The 21,518-nt window shown below is 37.6% G+C and overlaps 1 pseudogene; it reads right to left on the bottom strand.

Annotated features, from left to right (window-relative positions):
- Positions 1 to 2,067: 2,067 nt before the first annotated feature.
- LOC132114714 (taste receptor type 1 member 1-like) lies at positions 2,068 to 9,112 on the bottom strand (annotated as a pseudogene).
- Positions 9,113 to 21,518: the final 12,406 nt, after the last annotated feature.

Here is a 21,518-nt window from a genome sequence, read left to right as displayed (position 1 = left end):
ACTTGCTACATCGTTAGAAGAATGGCATCTACGCTAATATTAGTCTGTTTCTCTCTTTTTCCGAGGTCACCGTAGCCATCAGATCCAGTCTGTATCCAGATCAGAGGATCACTGCAGTCACCTGGATCCAGTACATATCCAGACCAGATGGTGGATCGGCACCTAGAAAAGACCTCTACATCCCTGAAAGACAGCGGAGACCAGGACAACTAGAGCCTCAGATACAGATCCCCTGTAAAGACCCTGTCTCAGATGACCATCAGGACAAGACCACAGGAAACAGATGATTCTTCTGCACAATCTGACTTTGCTGCAGCCTGGAATTGAACTGCTGGTTTCGTCTGGTTTCTCCTAAGGTTTTTTTTCCTCCATTCTGTCACCGATGGAGTTTCGGTTCCTTGCCGCTGTCGCCTCTGGCTTGCTTAGTTGGGGTCACTTCATCTACAGCGATATCATTGACTTGATTGCAAATAAATGCACAGACACTATTTAAACTGAACAGAGATGACATCACTGAATTCAATGATGAACTGCCTTTAACTGTCATTTTGCATTATTGACACACTGTTTTCCTAATGAATGTTGTTCAGTTGCTTTGACGCAAAGTATTGTGTTTAAAGCACTATATAAATAATGGTGACTTGACTAATAAATTGCAGAACTAATTTTTATTAACAATAATAATAATACCTTTTCTGCATTCTCTCTCTTGTCGCTAAGCAGTGGAGTGCCTATATGAAATCCCATTAGAATGTAAGTTATTGGTTAATACCTGCTAGCTACTGTAGATACAGCAAATGCTGTATATTTTGATTTTCTCTATCATCCATCTCTTTGTCACAAAACAAGCTCAATTATACAGTACAGACCGCAGACTGAAGGCAAAAAGCGCCAACAAGTGCTAAGCATCTCTCGGTGAACTCCTTCAAGACTGTTGGAAGACCATTTCAGGTGACTACCTCTTGAAGCTCATCAAGAGAATGCCAAGAGTGTGCAAAGCAGTAATCAAAGCAAAAGGTGGCTACTTTGAAGAACCTAGAATATGACATATTTTCAGTTGTTTCACACTTTTTTGTTATATATATAATTCCATGTATAATTCCACATGTGTTAATTCATAGTTTTGATGCCTTCAGTGTGAATCTACAATTTTCATAGTCATGAAAGTAAAGAAAACTCTTTGAATGAGAAGGTGGGTCAAAGCTTTTGGTCTGTACTGTACATCTTCAGTAGCTAAGAACTGTTGTCTTCTCATGGTTGACCTACCAGGCTTACTTGTTGTGTCAGTCATTTTGACTCATGTGCTATCCACAAACTTTAGCCTCCATACATTTGTCAATGCCAAAGTGGTGTACGTGCAGTTATACACTTTTGGCACCAACTGGCTTATTATTTTCAGTATTTAGGTTTTTAATGAATAACAAAGAGCTGAATAGTACAAAGAGCTCACCAAGAGCTTTCATTTGAGATTTTAATGTTCAGGTGTGTTTGGTTAGCATCCAAGCTAAACTCAGCAGGACAGGCCTAGTGTTGAAGAACCCTGTAATTTGTTCATTCAGGTATAGTTGAATATGATCCCAAAAAAAAAATTATATAATGGAAGACCTGTATTTATTAAAGTAAAAATATAAATTGGGCTATATTGTTAAATTATCATGAGTCAAGTAAAAAATTGTACTACTAATCTGTGGTTGAAAAAAAATTATTTTGACATATCTCATGCATCTATATGAATATACCAGTGTTCTGGTAAATCACTCTTAATATAATGTTAAAAGGATATTCTTTTGTGTTCCATGGAAGAAATAAATGCATGTTTGGAAGAAAATGAAAATGAACAAATAAAGACAGGGTGAGCAAATTTTTTTAATCACAACAGGGGCTGTTTTAATCAACATTTAGGCTTATGTAAGCATGTAAAATGTCCACCGGCAGCCTTTTTAAAGTGTATTAAAACATTTTGCCTTATCAAGGGAGTTGCTTTTTCTTAACAATGTTCAAATACAGCACCAACAAAAACAGACATAAAAACAGATTTAAATGAGGTATGTAATATTAATATTAATATTAATTAACAAGTGGATCTGTGTTCTTTTGCGGTTGGAATATTATAACGTAAGATTTTGGTATAAAATAACTGAAGATAATTCCATGTATACTAGATAGCTGTGTCATCGCATTAACAAGCTGGATGTATTTGCTTTTGAGAATGAGGTATGCTGTGAAGTATACAATGCAGCTCACATTGTACAAAATGAGACTGAAAGTTATTGATTTTGCCTCATTATAATTTTTTGGCTGATCTCTTCCCATGTAAAAAAATAAGAGACACAGGAATCCAAGAAACCAACCTAAAAACACAACTATGCTTAAAGTTACAGTGTTCCTCATTTCACAGCTGAGTATGATCTTGTCTTTTAAAGTTAAAGAGTCACTGGAGGGTTTGGGAGTCATCCAAAGTACACAAGAAGTTAAATGAATGAGAGAAAAAAATCCAACAAAGAGCCACTGTTGTTCACGACGCACACCCTCACCGGCATTCTAATTATACCCACCTGATCCACATCACCTTCCAATCACCTCAGCACCATAAAAGCCACACACGCACTCAAGCTTTGTCCGGTCACGTTCGCGGCAAGATCATTCCTGTATGCTTACTATAAGGACTAACTCCTCTTCTACTCTCTCCAGCAATTCTCCAAAGACCAATTCCCCTGTGTGCATGTGTGTGGCTCACCGTCCCTCCAAGAAGTCTTCACCCTACCTGCACGGATCCCTCCTCATCATCATTCATCACTACCTGCTCCTCTGCTTGTGTCTGTGTCAAATAAACATCTTTATTCTGTTACTCCTCAGCTTCCCGAGTGATCCGTAACAACTGTCCATTGTGTTTACCCAAAGGCTGTGCATGTTAGGGAACTTGGCAGCCATTTTGAAGATACAAACAATTTGAAAGGAACGGACAACCATACAGGAGAGAAAAACAGTGAAGAAAAATGCAAATACAACATTTCTCAGAAGGCAATGTAGAGGTGTGGGTTTTCCAAAGAAAAAGAACACCCTTATTGTAGACATTATCAAACAAGTCAACATTAGGAAACACATGCTACCACCAGCAGACTTTACCACTGGTGTGTTGAAGTTGTAGGCAAAAAGGCAAAAAATGGCAATAAGAAGAATAATTAGGCATGTGGCAGAAAACATGACAGTGATGGAGTGGATTTCTGTGAACTCAAGATAGACAACAGTACGTGTCTTACATGTGCTGCCCTCAATAGACCATTCACCCTCTGCACACAAGGAACAGGTATAGGGGCTCCCTGAAAAGCAGCAAAATAATATGAATGCAATGCAACCAAAATTAGACATTTTTGATCATGAAGTTCAAACAGTACAAAATAGATAATCCTAGTTTTTGTTTTCTTTCAAAACAAAACAGATAAAGCAATGGAATAATCATTTTATTTTTAATTTTAAAAACAGACAGTGTCTACCGATTCCCTTGTAAAGCCACTAATCCCCTGCCCCTCCAGAGGTCTGTGCACTGCACAAAGATTTGAATGCCAGTTTGGTAACCATGCAGTTAACAAGGAGGTGATTCATTAAAATAATGAGATCATTAGAGTTGGTTTGTGGCGAAAGATGGAGAATGGAACAGCAGTAAACTGCATTAGAGCTCTGCACAGCACTGTCTTACTTATTGAGAGAAAGCACAAAAGAAGAAGATGGGGTAAAATGTCCCTTCAACTTTGTTTTTTTTTAAACTTATCTGTCGCCAAATACCAAATACAAACTATTATAATAATATTAATAGAGTTCCATAAATTAAATTGTACAAATGTTTGTTCATAAACTATCTGTCAATCTGTTAACTAACACATTTACATTTTACATATGGTGAAAAATATTTGCAAAATACATGTTTGATATACTTTTAATTATTAAAATCATCTGGAGTTGGGGTAAAGGCAGGGGTGTCCAAACTTTTTATTTAATTTTTTTAAAGAGGGCCAGATTCAATGTTTGGACACACCTGGGGGCTGAATTCTGTATACTGTATATATACACACACCCACACAATACCAGCTTACATACAGGGCTCCAGTCCAAACTAACATTTGAGACCAGTGGCATCAACACCTGATTTAACATTAATATTGCATACTTTGTCTCTTGGACAGTAGCTTAAGTTGACAGTAGCGGTAGCTTAATTTGGGATGTATATGCCACATATAATATATTTTACACAAGCTGCAGTCCATTTGAAATTCATTTCTGGGTCACAACTGGCAGAGAGGCCATAGTTTGGACATTCAAAGTACCTTTATTGTTCCACAAGGGAAAATTGGATTTGCAGCAAATGCTCCATATAAAACACATAAACATACCACAACACTCACCAAAAAAGACCAACCAGCAGAGAAGGAATTCACAATTAACGCCCAATGTACATAATGTGCAAATAAATAAATAAATAAAATACAGGACACAATCAAGTATTATAAAGTGCTAAGTGCCATTAAGGTGTCTCACAGCTGACGAAATAAAATAAATTTGCATTCTCTTTGTTTTGCAGCTAGGAACTCGATAGCACCGCTCAGGTCTTGAACAAAAGCTCAAACTCTGTTCTAAGGGGATGATCCTGTGAATGAGCTATGACTCTAGCTTTCCTCTGGACCTGTTTTATGTATAACTCCCCAGTTTGAGCCTGACTTCTCCTGGAAGTCTTGCTCCCCACTTTGACCAGACTACCAAGTTTGTTTTTATATGTCAGGGAGAGGCTTCCAAACCAAGCAGCTATACAAAAAGATAAAACTGATTCAATAAAAGTATGGTAAAACAGAGTCATCATTTCTGAAGAAACATTAAAAGTGTTCATTTTCCTAAGGAAGTACAGTCTTTGTTGGATTTTCTTTGAGATAGCTTCAAACAAAGGTTCAAAACACAGTTTGTTGTCTAAAATGACTCCAAGATATATGTATGTCTCCACGAGCTTAATGTCCGTGCCTTTAATAACCGTGACTGTAGGGGTAGGTGGTGTCCTGCGAAAGTCAATGACCATGTCCTTAGTTTTAGATACATTCATCTGTAAAAAGGAACTATCGCACCACTCTACAAAGTCACTGAGGACTGGCCCATGGTCCCGCTCATCCCCCTATAGCAGGCTGACAATGACAGAATCATAAGCAAACTTAAGTATGTATCTATCCTGGTACAAACTGCGACAGACAGCAACCTTGGGGGGAACCAGTGGATGTAAAAGTGACTTCAGATAGGGTGCTGTTGGCCCTCACACTCTGGGATCTGTCTGTTAAAAAATCCAATAACCAGCCCACCAAATTCAAATCAAGGTTAAAATCTGCAACAGTCTCTCAGTGAGCAGAAAGGGCTGAATGGTGTTAAAAGCAGAAGTAAAATCAACAAATAAAAGTCTGACATGAGTAACTGATCTCCAACCTGCAGTAGGACAGCCTCTTTGATAATTTTCTCAAAGCTTCTTGATCAGCACATGTTCTTAATAATTGCCCACAAATATCATCTGGCCCCGGACTTTTTGATCTGCTGTGCCTGAAAATGTTAGCCACAGTACTACTGTCAACAGTAATGGATGGAGCTGCCTGTGTGATAGCCCTGGTACCTTTCATTTCATCATTAATATCTAAATTGTTAAATAGAGAATGAAATACATTAAATTCATCAGCCAAACGTTTATCAGATGAAAAACCATCCAGGACAACTCTGTTGGCTTTATCATTAGACCCAATCAATGTTTTCATTCCATTTCAGGTTTTCTTTAAATTGTTACCTCTCAAATCTGCTTCAATTTTTTGCTTATACCTTAATTTAGCTTTTTTAATTTCAGCCCTGATCTCTTTTCTCACAGCCCTCTCTGCATTCACATCATCTTCATTAAAAAATGTCCTACCCTGTTTTTTTTGACTAAAACAACTAAATATTTAAATATTAAAATTTATTCCCTCAAATATATTAGATGATGAATTATCATCTGGTGCATTTTCTTTTGCCTTTTCTTACCCTCTTCCCTTATCTTTCCTTGATAGCATGGACTGAGAAAGCTGAAATTCCAATGTTTTGCCACACATTGCTTCAAGTACTCACGGGAATAATTCACATAGCTGTTACGTGGACATTTTTTGCACAGAAAACAGCTACTATGATATCGATCAGGTTCCCTCAAATATCCTTCTTTGCACTCAACAGAGCAGTTTGAGAATGGAACCTTTATGGAATGGGAAAATGTGTAATTAACATCAAATTAAGGTAAAAGTTTAGATAAATACTTGCAGAAAATATAACTTACAGAACCATTGTTATGCCAGTGCAAGAGCGAGTTGTTGATATTAAAAGTAATTTCTGGATATGTATCATATGTGCCAACCATATCAAACTGTAGAGGATTTGTTTCAGTATTCCAAAGTATGATTGCAAAACTGACGGTTGGATCACAATTATCATCGTATTTCACCTGATGGCCATTAAGTGGGAAGTTCCAACATTTTCATTTGTTCCAGAAGCTGTTGTAAAGTGTGGTAAAAATGCCTCCGAATAAAGGACAAACAGTATTATTAAGAATTACTTTTCATGAAAAATGTCATTATTATGATATAATTACTCACCATGTATGGTTTAACTGTCATGTTTTTGTGGCATTCATTCATGTCACACTGCAGAACCTTATGTAATGCATGAGCTATGGTATATATAGCAGCATAGATGGCAAAGGAGAATGAGGGATTTTCGTTTATAATCTCCTCTGCAGTCAACAGTGGGCAGTAATCACAAACTTGATTACATGTCTTATTCTTACTCTGGACGTTACTCTCAGCACAGTAAGCATTCATCGTTCTCCTGTCTTTGTAGATCAATTTATCAAATCCTGGTAATGAAAATGATCTCTCCGTAATGCCAATGATTGTTCCAATTTTCCAAATCCCTGGCTCTCTCGGAATCTGTGGATTCATAGCCCAAGTTTCACTTGCAATCCACACTTTGCCTTGGATGTTATTTGCTATGGCTGCTTTGATAATTTTTCTTCCATATGGTGGCACAGTGAAAATAACAATGACATTGATGTTGAGCATATCAATGTTTTTAAGTGTTTGACTGTAGTTTTCCTGTTGGCCTAAAGCCTCTTGATATGCCAAACAAATGCCAGTATTGCTTATATACTTGTTAAATATTCTTAGACCGTCTTCGCTGTAATCATCTTGGCTACCAAGAAGGGCAACCCAATTCCATCCAAACCACCGTATGATGTGAATAATCATCTCTATCAGGTTTTTGTTGCAAGGGATTGTTTTAACAAAGGAAGGATACTGAAGTTTATTGCTTAATGTATAGCTAGAAGCTCCATAACTCACCTTTGAAAGAGAAGGAAAAAACCTTGGGAGAAACCAGGCTCAGTTGGGGGGCCAGTTCTCATCTGACCAGACGAAACAAGTACACAGGTTAGTTTTTTTCAGTTATAAAACACTAGACAGAAACTTAGACATCATATAAGTGATTTATTTGAGCACTAGAAAAATACAATAAGAATAATTGGAGTAAGAAAAATAAGAATAATAAGAAAAATAAAAAAAGATTTAACTTTGTTTGCCAATTACAGAAAATCATGAGATTGCTAGAAATGCAGCATTAACAATTAATTATGATGCAAATAAGTGCTGATGTGCCGATGGCCACTTATACAGATGGTAATAACACAAATGTGCCATAAAGTAAATAATCCCCTCTCTCTATTCACATAGACGTGTTCACTTTGATAGCCGTGATCATATAGTAATAGCAAGCTGATTTGCACTCAAACAGATGGTAATCATGCAGATACATTCACATTCAACATAAAACATACTCTCACATATATTAAAACGGTTGAAAAATAAAACAATCAAAGAAAAAGGCGATCGCTATAAGTTCTGCCTCCATCAGCTGACAGGTGCGTCAGAGCGCGTCACGAGGGAGCGCCAAAATTCAAATAAACTATCTTTCGCCTATTTTTCATTCATTCTTTTTTCCGGTGGATCGCCTCATTCTGTTCGTGACACTGTACGCTGCAAAACCATGCCATTTTTTTACTACCAAGACGCAGTTTCCGACCGTGAGTTATTCCATAACGGACACAAACAGTTCTGTCGCTGAAGAACTGAAACGTAAACAAAGGAATTATGATCCATATTACAACGTTATTGCATCGTTGGACTAAACGTGCTTCATGAGATGTCGTTGAGTGGACCCTTACCTTTCTAACTAAACCGGGATTTACAGCTGTGAATGAGTTTATGACTCGTTATTACAACGTATCTGATATGTACATCGTTTTCATTGCTTATGTTTTTATGTGTACTGCTTACACAAATGTAGCAAATACAGTTTTTATAAGCTTTCCATTGAAAAACAGTGATCTGTCGTCGATGCTTGAGGCTTAGATTTTTATAATGATACATAGATTGCCAAGATTAAATTTGTCCCGTTTCATTTAACCTATTCATAAACACTGACACATGCAAGTTGAAAGGCGTTGAGAACGAGGACATCTTTGTGCTGGCTAAGAGGTTAATAAGAAGTAGAATTTACAGTTTTGGCTATACGAAGTTTGCACAAAACTAAATAATGATCTGAGATATCATCACTTGGCTGCATAATATCAAGACCATCAACATCAATTCCACGTGACAGTATTAAATCTGGAGTATGATTTCAACAATGGTCCTGAGATGTGTTGTCTAAACCCAGTAGAGTTCAGAATGTCTATAAATGCTGATCCCAATGCATCTTTTTCATTATGAACATGGATATTAAATCACCAACTATTAAAAATTTATCTGCTGCCAGCACTAACTCGGATATAAAATCAGCAAACACTTTAATATATTCTGTATGGTGCCCTGATGGCCTGTATACAGTAGCCAGTACAAAAATCACAGGGGATTTATCATTAACATTTGTTTCTCTGGATAATGTTATATGAAGCACCATTACTTCAAAAGAGTTATACTTGAAGCCTGCCCTCTGAGAAATCCTGAAAACATTCACCTCACCTTACAAACTCTAAGACTATTTGCCATATTTCTAGAGAGAAGAGCGGCGCCATCCCAGGAGGGATGAAGTCCATCTCTTTTCAACAGGTCAGGTCTGCCCCAAAAGCTCGTCCAATTGTCTATGAAACCTATGTTATTCTGCGGGCACCACTTAGACATCCAGCCATTGAGTAATGACAATCTGCTATGCATCTCGTCACCACGGTAAGCAAGGAGCGGACTAGAGCATATTACAGTGTCTGACATCATGCTTGCAAGTTCACATACCTCTTTAATGTTATTTTTAATGATCTCCGACTGGCGAAGTCGAACATCATTAGCAGGCATGAATAACAATCTTACTGTATTTACGTTTAGCATTAGCCAGCACTTTTAAATTTTCCAGGTGCTCTGGCTCCCGGTAAATATTTGACTATGGTGGCTGGTGTCTCTATATTCATGTTCCATACAATAGAATCGCCAATAACTAGAGCACTTTCATCAGGTTTCATCAGACTGGGGAGAACCTGTTTAATTTTTTATCTGAACAAAAGAGCAGTGTTTTGACCCGCGACTATGCTGCCTCACTGTCACCCAGTTGCCCTGCTGCAGGGGCTCCGTTGCTGGACCGAACAATGTACAGGAATCCCTGAGCTAGACGCATCCAAAGCTGTATCTAGAGCCCTAACATTCTTACTGTCCTCAATTCAAGTTTGGATGCGTGTCTCTAATTCTGAAATTTTCTCTGTCAGCCTAACTATTTCCCGCTATTTATTGGGTGGTTGTTCTGCACGCTTAGTAAACAAACTACAGCTAGTTCAAGAGTTCTTACTAGAACCAGGAAGTTTAAACGTATTAGCCCGGGCCTGTCAACACTGCACTGGCTCCCTATCAAACATCGTATAGATTTAAAAATATTGCTAATTACTTATAAAACCCTGAATGGTTTAGCACCTCAGTATTTGAGTGAGCTCCTTTTACATTATAATCCTCTACGTCCGCTACGTTCTCAAAACTCAGGCAATTTGATAATAACTAGAATATCAAAATCAACTGCGGGTGGCAGATCCTTTTCCTATTTGGCGCCTAAACTCTGGAATAACCTACCTAACATTGTTCGGGAGGCAGACACACTCTTGCAGTTTAAATCTAGATTAAAGACCCATCTCTTTAACCTGGTTTAGACATAACATATTAATATGCTTTTAATATCTAAATCCATTAAAGGATTTTTAGGCTGCATTAATTAGGTAAACCGGAACCGGGAACACTTCCCATAACACCCAATGTACTTGGTACATCATTAGAAGAATGGTATATATGCTAATATAAGTCTGTTTCTATCTTATTGCGAGGACACCGTAGCCACCAGATCCAGTCTGTATCCAGATCAGAGGGTCACTGCAGTCACCCAGATCTAGTACGTATTCAGACCAGATGGTGGATCAGCACCTAGAAAGGACCTCTACATCCCTTAAAGACAGCGGAGACCAGGACAACTAGAGCCTCAGATACAGATCCCCTGTAAAGACCTTGTCTCAGATGACAACCAGGACTAGACCACAGGAAACAGATGATTCTTCTGCACAATCTGACTTTGCTGCAGCTTGGAATTGAACTGCTGGTTTCATCTGGTCAGAGGAGAACTGGCCCCCCAACTGAGCCTGGTTTCTCCCAAGGTTTTTTTCTCCATTCTGTCACTGATGGAGTTTCGGTTCCTTGCCACTGTCGCCTCTGGCTTGCTTAGTTGAGGTCACTTCATCTATGGCGATATCGTTGACTTGATTGCAAATAAATGCACAGACACTATTTAAACTGAACAGAGATGACATCACTGAATTCAATGATGAACTCCCTTTAACTGTCATTTTGCATTATTGATACACTGTTTTCCTAATGAATGTTGTTCAGTTGCTTTGACGCAATGTATTTTGTTTAAAGCGCTATATAAATAAAGGTGACTTGACTTGACTTTATATGTGAATCCCTCATCACCGACAGAGATAGATAAACTGTACATGTGGCAAGAGGTGGAAATAACAATAGCAGGAGAAGCCATTACTGACCATGCTTGATGAAATATTCTTACTACATTTGTCTAATGAACTTGTGAAAAACTGGAGAGAGAGAGAGAGTAGCGAGAGAGAGGAGAGGAGAAAAGGAAACAGCGATAGGTAAGAATGGAAACGCTAATGACAAGCTAACGAGTGGTAACGCAATGCAGGTGCACTGCATTCAGGGATTTAAAATAAAAGTGAACAATCAAATTAATTAGATTAGTCTTGTCTGATTTTACATACCAGTGTCTTGTGCTGTGTGCTTACAAGTTACTGCCTTAAACTGTAGATTCTGTTACCTTGCTCATAATCAGTTAATATAATTTCATTATATTAAAACCGTAGGCCACGGTATAATATTTTTTCCAGAATTGATAAAATACCCTAACCTCAACTTATCAGTGGACGAATAGTTGATGAAGTTTTAAATATTATTTCTGAATAATTTGCATACTAATTAGGCTCTTATTTACTGTAATTCAATCCACTTTGAGTTATATTGATCTTAATTCCCTTATTAATCTTACAAAAACAAATCCAGAATTGTTTCATATTGCATGGAGGGAAATTTCTTCATCCTACAGAAAAGCCATAGAAACTGTTACTTACTGTGGCTTACTTTTCATATTTTTTAGAAAATAAATACAAACCCAAGTATTTGTTCAGTACAGTGGCTTAATTAACAAAAGATAAAGAATTAACAGGTGCTGATATTTCCCAACAGCAAGCAATAATAACTTTATGAAGTTCTTTACTTCCAAGACCAATACTATTAGAGATAAAATTATAATCATGCAGCCATCAGCTCAGGGCTGGACTGGGACAAAAAAAGGGCCCTGGCATTTTTGCTCAGACTGGCCCACTACAATCGGTCAGACACAACCAACCAGTACACCATCCTTGCGGTCCCTGTAGATATGCATATCTACTGTTCCATTCCCAAAAACCCCTACAAAGTTGAGAACTAAATGTCAAAGTCAAAGTCACCTTTATTTATATAGCGCTTTAAACAAAATACATTGCGTCAAAGCAATTGAACAACATTTATTAGGAAAACAGTGTAAATAATGCAAAAATGATAGTTAAAGGCAGTTCATCATTGTATTCAGTTATGTTATCTCTGTTCAGTTAAATAGTGTCTGTGCATTTATTTGCAATCAAGCATCTGGTCTGGATACGTACTGGATCCGGGTGACTGCAGTGACCCTCTGATCTGGATACAGACTGGATCTGTTGGCCACGGTGACCTCGGAGCAAGAGAGAAACAGACAAATATTAGCGTAGATGCCATTCTTCTAATGATGTAGCAAGTACATAGGGTGTTATGGGAAGTTTTTCCGGTTCCGGTTAACCTAATTAATGCAGCCTAAAAATCCTTTAACGGATTTGGATAATAAAAGCATATTAGTATGTTATGTGTATGCCAGGTTAAAGAGATGGGTCTTTAATCTAGATTTAAACTGCAAGAGTGTGTGCCTCCCGAACAATGTTAGGTAGGTTATTCCAGAGTTTGGGCGCCAAATAGGAAAAGGATCTGCCGCCTGCAGTTGATTTTGATATTCTAGGTATTATCAAATTGCCTGAGTTTTGAGAACGTAGCGGACGTAGAGGTTTATAATGTAAAAGGAGCTCATTCAAATACTGAGGTGCTAAACCATTCAGGGCTTTATAAGTAATAAGCAATATTTTAAAATCTATGCGATGCTTGATAGGGAGCCAGTGCAGTGTTGACAGGACCGGGCTAATATGGTCATACTTCCTGGTTCTAGTAAGAACTCTTGCTGCTGCATTTTGGACTAGCTGTAGTTTGTTTACTAAGCGTGCAGAACAACCACCCAATAAAGCATTACAATAATCTAACCTTGAGGTCATAAATGCATGGATTAACATTTCTGCATTTGACGTTGAGAGCATAGGCCGTAATTTAGATATATTTTTGAAATTGAAAAATGCAGTTTTACAAATGCTAGAAACGTGGCTTTCTAAGGAAAGATTGCGATCAAATAGCACACCTAGGTTCCTAACTGATGACGAAGAATTGACAGAGCAACCATCAAGTCTTAGACAGTGTTCTAGTTTATTACAAGCAGAGTTTTTAGGTCCTATAATTAACACCTCTGTTTTTTCAGAATTTAGCAGTAAGAAATTACTCGTCATCCAGTTTTTTATATCGACTATGCAATCCATTAGTTTTTCAAATTGGTGTGTTTCACCGGGCTGCGAAGAAATATAGAGTTGAGTATCATCAGCATAACAGTGAAAGCTAACACCATGTTTCCTGATGATATCTCCCAAGGGTAACATATAAAGCGTGAAGAGTAGCGGCCCTAGTACTGAGCAAAATGTAATGGACCAGTGTACTCACTCTCTCTTGACTGACTCCCTGGTGATCAAAGGTGCTCTCCTCCACTGCTAACTCAATTTGGCTTGACTATACATAAGGACAGAGAGAGAGATGATGACAATTATTTGGAAGAGTTATTAAAAGTACACTTAGTAAGGATCCATTCTGGTTATATTGTCCTGTATTCTTGAAGAGCAGGATTTCTAGATGGACAATATGCTCCATGTTTTAAAAGCTGGTTAATCCATTAGAACACAATAGAATGTGAATGTAGAATACTGCGAATTCAAAAAAAAATATATTTTTTCCAATGAACCAGACAGCAGAAAAACTAGTTTACAAATGCAAGTATAGGCTACTTTGTTTTAAACAGCACAAACCCCTCTTTAATATGACACCAAACAACATTTACCTCTCATTGTTCAGATACTTCCCATAAAAAAAGAAGAAAAAAAAACTATACTACCAAATTACTCACACAAAATGTCCTAATAATATATATGATATTCATATTATTCACTCACCGTTGAAATAGCATATTAATGATATTGGAAATTCATTAGAAACATGAAAAAATATCTACTTCGTTGAATATACAGCTAAACAAAAATATACAGCTTTCAAAATGCAAGGTGGGTTTTAATCCCGAAATAGCATGCGTTAGCTACCTCTCTTCCAACATGTAACTCGTCATGGGCACTTTGACGTAGCCATTTTGAGTAATAATTAAAATAATCAAATGGCATCATTTGAGTTTTTCTAGAGAAGGGCCATACGGCCATTATGGGTTTTAAAGGGTTAACATTAGAATAGTCAGCCGAATTGCAATTGAATAAGTTAACTCTGCTAACCTAGCTACAAAAACAATGCAAAAAAGATTATGCTGTGTTATTTGACTTTAGCTGACTGAGTGGCTAGTGCAGTAGGTGACAATCTGCGACTTTATAATAGTGACAACGATTATGTTGTTGTCTTATAATATTCATTAATTTAGGTAACATTAAATCATCATCTTCATCGTGGCCCAGCAGGCCCACATACACACTATCCTCCTGCACCCGCCCTGACTAACACTCCCTCCCTGTTAATCATGTAGCTACCATGCTTACAGTTTCAGTAACACTCTCCTGCTCACTCTGTCACTTCTTCACCTCACTATCAGACACCTGCTTCTCTGCCTGGGTGCCGCCGGCGCCGCCATGGATAGTCACCTCCATGTGCTATGTTCACCTGTTTTTGCAAAATGTCGTCAGGTACTGTAGGCTTGGAAACTGAAGCAACTTCTCCGCAAAAAAAAAAAAAAAAACGTATTATATCGACCGGCCTCCAAGTGCGTCGGTCCCCTGGGCATTTGCCCGGTATGCCAGATCACCAGTCCAGCCCTGCATCAGCTACAGTATCACATCAGAGATGCACTATAGATCCCTTAGAGGATCAATTTCACTCATTCTCTGCTAAAGGAGAGGAAGAATTGTAAAAACTTGTTAAATTATCTAAACCAACAACATGTTCGTTAGACCCTATTCCATATAAGCTACTAAAAGAGGTGCTTCCAGAAGTCATAGATCCTCTTATGAATATTATTAATTCATCATTGTCATTAGGGATATGTCCCCAAAACTTTCAAACTTGAGTTACCTACTGGTCTTTATAATTCTTTTGCACTTTAATCTGCGTGAAATTATTTACTTTTTGTTGTTGTTGTTGTTTATTGCTTTATTTTATTTAAATGTTCAGTTTCTTGTTGTTATAAGAAAATAATTATTAAACCTATAATAATTTATTATGACAACACTTTTTTTCCAACTAAATTTCAATATTGTGATAATACCGTATATCATGATAAAAACATTAACAATTAATCGCAACATGAAGATTTGATATGTCACATGCCTATTGTGTGCACATACTACACAACTTTGGGGGGTTGCAGACTCTGGTCTTCTCATTCCCATCCCATGAAATGCAGCAATGAGTGTAACTTTTGATAGAGAACATATTGGCTTACTTGACTGTAATGGGGAACCATAACAACTGTAGGAAAGGGGAATATGGTGGGTGGAATATAATGAATCAGTTGTTCAATTAACTAGATGAACCAGAGTAGCCTGGTGCGCTGTAAAATCTGTCAGGCTTACTTAGAAAAGATAAATAAATAAATAAAAACTTTCCAAAAAACACCTTAAAAAACGAAGGTAAGTGAAATAGGAATAGTATTTTGTACTGACAAAAGCTTAGTTAGTATAGTTCACTTACACAAGAGTTCAAGTAACAGTAAAAATAACTGTAGGGAGTATTTAATAATTTACTTTAGGTTTACTCTTGACTTAGTATAGCTACTCAGAATTACTAACTCCCAGAGTGCATTGCGGAATGGTTTTATTGTGTTTTTTAATTTGTCAATTTTATTTGCCGTCTTGTGTCAGTAGCAACACAATAAAACAAGTAAATAAAAGGTTATTGTTACAATAAAATAAATATAATTTAATTGTTGCCATTGTTGTGTTTTGCGTGCTGAATGTTGAAGTGTGTGTGTGTGACTGTGTTGACCATGTAAGCATGATTGATTGAAAGATATTGCTACAAAGATTAAAGAATTATATAAACCCAAATTAAAGCATCATAAGGTGTTAATGAGAAAAAATGTTTTAAAAGATTGTTAATCAACATGAAAAATACACTAGCTAATAATTTAATTAGAAGTTATATGTTACCTTCTAAAAGTAATCCATTTATTAATTCCCTTCCTTTGAATCCAAATAACTCTGATTGTAATGTTGCATCAATTGGAAAATAATTATAATATAACTGATTAGATCTTTATAATGATACATAGTTTGTCAAGATTAAATTTGCCCCGTTTCATTTAATCTATTCATAAACACTGACACGTGCAAGTTGAGGGGCATTCAGGACGAGGGCGTCGGGGTGCAGGCTAAGAGGTTAAAGAAAACAACCAAACTCTCACCAGTGAAGTCAGAAGAGGGTTACATGGCCCAGTCAAGAAATTATTACATGAGTGGAAAAAACTGCACGTTGAAAATGGCTTGCTGTATAGAAGGACCACTCACTAGAAACTACTGGTCTTACCTGCTGAATTTAAGTCCTGAATGTCCTGAAGCATCTTCATGATGACATGGGTCATGTGGGCACAGAAAGGGTGATACATCTGGCAAGAGAGAGATTTTATTTGGAAAATGGACATCGAAAATTATGTTACCAGAAGATGGTCATGCATTAACAAAATAAGCCTGTTACCCATGAGAGAGCTCCAATGGGAAGCATTACAACATAGATTATGGACTGTCTGGAGTTGAACACTAAAGGACCACACCCTATCATCTCCAAGGTAACCCAGCTGAGAAATTCAATAGGACTCTCTTACAAATGCTGAGAACACTCTAAGAGAAGGAAAAGGAGAACTGGAAAGAACATCTAGCATGTGTTGTCCATGCTTATAACTGCACGAGACATGAGGCAACTGGATTTTCACCCTTCTACTTAATGTTTGGCCGATCTCCTCGTCTGCCAGTTGATCTACTGTTTGGATTGAATTCAGAAAAAACAGATGACTCTCCAAGAAGATATGCTGATAAATGGGCTGCACGAATGTCAATGTCAATGTCAATGTCACCTTTATTTATATAGCGCTTTAAACAAAATACATTGCGTCAAAGCAACTGAACAACATTCATTAGGAAAACAGTCTCAATAATGCAAAAATGATAGTTAAAGGCAGTTCATCATTGGATTCAGTTATGTCATCTCTGTTCAGTTAAATAGTGTCTGTGCATTTATTTGCAATCAAGTCAACGATATCGCTGTAGATGAAGTGTCCCCAACTAAGCAAGCCAGAGGCGACAGCGGCAAGGAACCGAAACTCCATCGGTGACAGAATGGAGAAAAAAACCATGGGAGAAACCAGGCTCAGTTGGGGGGCCAGTTCTCCTCTGACCAGACGAAACCAGTAGTTCAATTCCAGGCTGCAGCAAAGTCAGATTGTGCAGAAGAATCATCTGTTTCCTGTGGTCTTGTCCTGGTGCTCCTCTGAGACAAGGTCTTTACAGGGGATCTGTATCTGGGGCTCTAGTTGTCCTGGTCTCCACTGTCTTTCAGGGATGTAGAGGTCCTTTCTAGGTGCTGATCCAGCATCTGGTCTGGATACGTACTGGATCCGGGTGACTGCAGTGACCCTCTGATCTGGACACAGACTGGATCTGGTGGCCACGGTGACCTCGGAACAAGAGAGAAACAGACAAATATTAGCGTAGATGCCATTCTTCTAATGATGTAGCAAGTACATAGGGTGTTATGGGAAGTGTTTCCGGTTCCGGTTTACCTAATTAACGCAGCCTAAAAATCCTTTAACGGATTTGGATAATAAAAGCATATTAGTATGTTATGTGTATGCCAGGTTAAAGAGATGGGTCTTTAATCTAGATTTAAACTGCAAGAGTGTGTCTGCCTCCCGAACAATGTTAGGTAGGTTATTCCAGAGTTTGGGCGCCAAATAGGAAAAGGATCTGTCGCCTGCAGTTGATTTTGATATTCTAGGTATTATCAAATTGCCTGAGTTTTGAGAACGTAGCGGACGTAGAGGATTATAATGTAAAAGGAGCTCATTCAAATACTGAGGTGCTAAACCATTCAGGGCTTTATAAGTAATAAGCAATATTTTAAAATCTATGCGATGCTTGATAGGGAGCCAGTGCAGTGTTGACAGGACCAGGCTAATATGGTCATACTTCCTGGTTCTAGTAAGAACTCTTGCTGCTGCATTTTGGACTAGCTGTAGTTTGTTTACTAAGCGTGCAGAACAACCACCCAATAAAGCATTACAATAATCTAACCTTGAGGTCATAAATGCATGGATTAACATTTCTGCATTTGACATTGAGAGCATAGGCCGTAATTTAGATATATTTTTGAGATGGAAAAATGCAGTTTTACAAATGCTAGAAACGTGGCTTTCTAAGGAAAGATTGCGATCAAATAGCACACCTAGGTTCCTAACTGATGACGAAGAATTGACAGAGCAACCATCAAGTCTTAGACAGTGTTCTAGGTTATTACAAGCAGAGTTTTTAGGTCCTATAATTAACACCTCTGTTTTTTCAGAATTTAGCAGTAAGAAATAACTCGTCATCCAGTTTTTTATATCAACTATGCAATCCATTAGTTTTTCAAATTGGTGTGTTTCACCGGGCTGCGAAGAAATATGGAGCTGAGTATCATCAGCATAACAGTGAAAGCTAACACCATGTTTCCTGATGATATCTCCCAAGGGTAACATATAAAGCGTGAAGAGTAGCGGCCCTAGTACTGAGCCTTGAGGTACTCCATACTGCACTTGTGATCGATAGGATACATCTTCATTCACTGCTACGAACTGATGGCGGTCATATAAGTACGATTTAAACCATGCTAATGCACTTCCACTGATGCCAACAAAGTGTTCAAGTCTATGCAAAAGAATGTTGTGGTCAATTGTGTCAAACGCAGCACTAAGATCCAATAAAACTAATAGAGAGATACACCCACGATCAGATGATAAGAGCAGATCATTTGCAACTCTAAGGAGAGTGAATGAAAGAAGCATACAGAATTGCAAGTGGAAACAGTAAACTCTCTGGTGAAAAGGGAAAAAATTATTATGACTATCAGTCAAGGGGAATCACTCTGCATCCTGGAGATAAGAGTACTTGTCCAGAATATTATGAGAAAAGGTGGACCAGAAAAACTTAAAGGTGCTCTAAGCGATGAATGAATTCAATGATGAACTGCCTTTAACTATCATTTTGCATTATTGACACACTGTTTAGTCTTACTCTTTAGTGTGTAAATAATTGGTAAAAACCTTATTTATTTCACCTGAATACCACTAATATCGTTTTTGGTATTTTCTATGTTCCTTTCTATGCTTGACTTTCTTCATCTACATACCACTATTTGAGCCCTTACAATGGTAAATGTGGTCCAGGTAACAACATTAAATTAACAAGGTATGTTCAATAACCCAGATGTCTGTTACAATTTAAAATCAGAATGTTTTTGTCACAGTCATCAGCTGGTGTTCTCATGACATCCACCAGAGGTCACTTCTCCATGATTATTGCCTCTTGGTTTTTTAACTTCAATTCCCTTTCCCCGGGCTATCATGCCGGATGCTGCGTTCAAGTCCTCCTGGGAAGTTCGTACTTACGAGTTGACAAGTCGTAATTATGACATAGGGTGCGTTCAAGTCAGTTTAGTTGGCACAAGATGTACCTTCTTTTAATAAATTACAAGAAAATACAACAGGGTTTGTTAACTCTGCTTTTAGAAAATGAAGAGCAAAGAATTTGCATCAGGTGTGTTTTGCGTTTTTATTTGTATAATTTATGTAGCCACTTTAATCTGTGTCACATAAATACTTGGAAACTTGGATCTTAAAAACAAATTCAGAGTTTCCCACTCATAATTACTTTGTGGTCGCATTCATGTGCGTTTAACTCATAAATACGATGTATTCGGCATGACTTGAATAAAGCAATATTGCTTCCAGTGTGTGCAATTAGCCTATTTAGCACACCTATATTTTTAAGGAATAATTGACAACGGGCTGTTGAATTATTAGAAAACTAATGCACACCCTAGGTGGTGATGTGGCCACAATGCTTATAATACGGTTAACACACCTCAAAACATTGATCATATGATATATTTAAAGGGATTCGTTTGGTTTTTGTACTTTAATCGCTATTGTGAGTAGGATTATTTCTTCCGCATCTCATCCAGTGCCTCTTTTGCTAGTTCCAAAACGTAATTTTAAAGCTGGTAATGGAGTCTTGAGCCGTTGATAGCATTCTAATGCAGTCTTTAAGTTATTAGAAAGAGAGCGAGAGCAACAGAGACACGGAGAGAGAGAGAGAGAAAGAGCTTGTGTGAATTAGGCTAACATACCCCTGTGCGTCCCTCAACACTCTTCTGCTGCAGTGTCTCTAAACAGCACTGTTATGACCTAGCTAGTGAGAAATGTCATGTGTAGCCTTTAAGTTGCTACATTATATAGGCTAACTGATAAAATTATCAGGGCAGCGCTGACAACACCTTTTTGTGCAAACTGCATGACCGTTATTACAGTTTTACTATGCGTGATATGGAACTGTAATGCGGTCAAGAGAGCTTCCTGAAACTACATTTGCCATACATTTCCCAGAAAATAACTGCACACCTCAGAACGTTCATCAGCCAATCAGATTCAAGCATTAAACGGCCCTGTAGTATCCACCTTTTTCCTCAAAGCGGAAGTAAGCCTATGGGTGAGACTTCTGTTTCATTAGCCGCTATAGGTAAATAACGAGAATAACAACATGCAGTAAATTATAAAACTGTTTGCAGTACAAACCAGTGTGTTCTTAATTAAGATAACAGATGTAAATAATATCAAGCAGCAAAACAAACTGTTTTGTATAGCTAAAAATAGCTGGATGCAAATGAGACCGGAAGCTTGACCCATAGAATTTACAAATAGTGGCACCCATTTTTACATCAGGAAAAAGGTGGATAAGGGCTGTTTCTCATTACCAAGTACACAAAGTTCGAACTTCGCAAGTTCGACTCGGGAATACTCAAGTGTGGTAATTCTGCAAATGGAACAACAATGTCAGTCAGCTTGCCTTGGCTACTCTGGTTATCTTCTTTTCCAACAAGTTTAAATAGTTTTTTTTTTACCTTCATTTTTACCTTCATTTTTACCTTTATAAAGCCATTTCCCCCCCAAAAAAAACGGTACATGATCTTTTCAGTCAAAGACAAAGATCTATAAAGTCTTTAATCCAACACATTGGTAAGCCAACACACATGGTAGCATAAAAACAGATATTGACAAGACCAGACCAATTAGAACTGGAAACCCCAGAATTTAAATAAACTGACCAAACCAGGATAATTAACCACACACACCTGAACAGAATGACACAATCAACTCAACAAAGGGAACCATGCATGAGGGAAATAAAGTCCAAACTAAATGACATGTGACAATTACAAAATAAATCAATGTTTTTTCATATATACACAATAAAATCTTCATATACG

This window comes from Carassius carassius, chromosome 34 (assembly GCF_963082965.1).
Source record: "Carassius carassius chromosome 34, fCarCar2.1, whole genome shotgun sequence".
NCBI classification, from domain to species: domain Eukaryota; kingdom Metazoa; phylum Chordata; class Actinopteri; order Cypriniformes; family Cyprinidae; genus Carassius; species Carassius carassius.
This window is presented reverse-complemented; position numbering and strand designations above follow the sequence as displayed.